This window comes from Coptis chinensis, chromosome 6 (genome assembly GCF_015680905.1).
Source record: "Coptis chinensis isolate HL-2020 chromosome 6, ASM1568090v1, whole genome shotgun sequence".
NCBI classification, from domain to species: Eukaryota; Viridiplantae; Streptophyta; class Magnoliopsida; order Ranunculales; family Ranunculaceae; genus Coptis; species Coptis chinensis.
The window spans coordinates 83,993,981-83,996,979 of record NC_141461.1 but is presented as its reverse complement, the minus strand read 5'-3'; positions in this window follow the sequence as shown (position 1 = coordinate 83,996,979).

Below are 2,999 nucleotides of genomic sequence, written 5' to 3'. Positions count from 1 at the left end.
ACATCATATGTGCTGTCATCGAGTTCAACTGATAAGGTATGAAATTGGGAATAAAAAACTACTACAATTATCAGGCTGAAAACGAACCAACACTCCAACATAACTGCCAGGTGGGGTTGCGTAACACCCAAGCTCATTACCTTACAATCAAATATGATATATTGAACTAGCTAGCTATAGCTAATGTATTTGAATATGGTAATGCAGTAGTGGTCAATCTGGAAACATATAGACAATTCTTTGTTCATCAACTGACAAAAGAAAACATGCAATCGTAAAGACTTGCAACAAAAGTTTCTAAAGTGATATTATATTTTCAACAAAAAACAAAACTGCTCCTGACACATTACAATTCAAAAACATACCAAACTACCCTCCAAAAACAAAAAAAACTAACACCAACTTTCTAAAACTAACAAAACAACAATTGGTATTTCTTAACAATATCCACAACTACCTCACCTGCCAGCATATGTGACTTTGCTATCCATTTATGTGGTATTTCTTAACAATATCCACAGCTACCTCACCAACCAGCATATGTGACTTTGTTATCCATTTCCGTGTTTGCAACAGCCACACATTTGTCTTCCAAATCCATACTCTGACATATTACTCTTGATGCAGCTGTACTGCTAAACCTGTCAAATTAAACATCAAATATTCAAGGTATTTGTTACTGATGGACTCCATATTGTGTTGGGCAGACTCCAAAAAAAAAAAAAAATTATTACAAGTGTCATTGGTCCCAAAAAGTACAAAAAAAAACAATTATTACGAATGTGCCATTAGTCCCAAAAAATTGTTTTGTGTTGGACACCTCCCAACCCAACGTGAATTTCCCCTTTTCAGCCCTTCTCTTCTATTCTATTCTCTTCCACCATCATAAATCTTAAACCATGAAAACTATATCATAACACTAACATTAAACACTAGGGCTGAATATGCACGTGAGTAGAGCTGAATATGTATGTGTACAGTGGCTGAATAAGAAAATTCGAAAACCCCAAGCTTAAACGACCCGGCTAGGTCGTTTGTATTGCACACCAAACGGTCTGGTTGCACCGTCTGGACTGAGTCCAAAACGATGTGGCCATGTCGTTTGGCATATGGACTAAAAAAAACTTGCCGGTGTGGCCACACCGTTTGGACTTAGTCCCAAACGACATGACCACATCGTTTGGACTAGGTCCCAAACGGTGTGGCCATGTCGTTTGGCATTTGAACTTGGATAAAAATGACTTGTCTGTTTTTTGGCCTCTTGAACGGTGTGTCCACACCGTCTGGACTAAGTCCAAAACGACATGGCCACACCGTTTGGACTAGGTCCCAAACGGTGTGGCCATGTTGTTTGGGACTTAGTCCAGACAGTGTGACCAGACTATTTGGTTTGCACAACGAACGACCTAGCCGGGTCGTTTAAGCTTGGAGTTTTCGAAATCAACTTTTTAGAACCAATGGCACACTTGTAATAAAAAAAAATTTGGATTTTTTAGGACCAATGACACACTTATAATAATTGGTTTTTTTTTTTTTTGGGGTCTGCCCAACACAATATGGAGTCCGTCAGTAATAGGACCCATATTCAATTCAACCAAAACAGAAATTAGGAGAAACGGCAAATAAGTGATATAAAGAGAATAACCTAAAAATGTGGTTTGGAGGGTTTATACAACAACACACACGCACAGAGAAATTGAAAGGGGAAAGAAAGCCTATGACCAACCCAATCTGTAACACAAACATTTTAGGACTGTATGGAACAAAATATGACCACCAGCGAATGGGTAGGGTACATACCTTTGCATCACTAAGAATGTGAAGAGACTCCATACAAATTATCACACACTACAAATAGGAAGCCCACAAGGAATAAATAAGCAAAAGACATGTTAACTACTTCTGTTCAATTGCCATAACAATTAACCAATTTCTCTGCTGGAAGTGCAAATGGATCAATAATCCCTTCCAATTGCCTAAAGCCATGTCATCAATATACAATGCCCTTCTCTAATGCATTTGTAAGCAAATCCAACTATCACATCTACCCCAGGGCATGACAACTCAGTTAAACAACTAACAAAAATAAGTAACCTTCGGCTAATCAAGATAATGCACACATATCAGAACAACACCCAAGGATCACTTGAAGAACTAATCTAACCATTTTCAAGAAGTTAATCAAAACAGGTATCTAAAATATAAAACAAGGGATATTAATTATACTATAAACAAAGCAAAAAAAATTTATGATAAAAAACAATTACCTATCAACAACTTTTACTGCTAAATTCTTCTTTGTATTTTTTTAGTATTCACATTCCCACCACTTGAACTTCCTTCATCATAAAGTTCTTGAATGCTCTTCATTTCTTGAAAGTTATTAAGGTTAAGAAAAACGATGAGGGAAAAACTTCTACACTTTCACCGAAACAACTTAACGATTCAGTAAGTGTAAATTTATACATCAACAAAAATGTCAACCACAATTAAATGGATTAATAGACTTTATTATGGGCTATGTCTAAGATGCACTATAGCCCTAAGAAGTACACTATGGGACTAAGCGATCAAATTGGACTGTATGCGTAAAAAACCACTCAATTTTTTATGAAATTAAGGAGAGCATTATCTAATTATACTAATTATTAGCGGTATGGATGAGATTAGAGATGAAAAAGACACTAGGATTAGTAAAAGATCATTGATCATACTTTCTTGCCTTAGCCACTATTGAGTAAGAGAAATCTCTACATACCTTAGATCACTATCAAGGAAGAGAAACTCATAGCACAAGCAATCCTTACATGTGAAGGTAGTTTACTTGCTTACTTTAACAAAAAAAATTTAGATGAGTAATAAATATAATATTCATATCTCATAGCCATAGTTACTAATAATTTTCATAATAAAACTATCTGTTTTTCCATAATTTTTTATCATAAATCAAATTAATTATATTTGTTTAAAATTTTTTAGCACATAATAGTTCCTGAAAA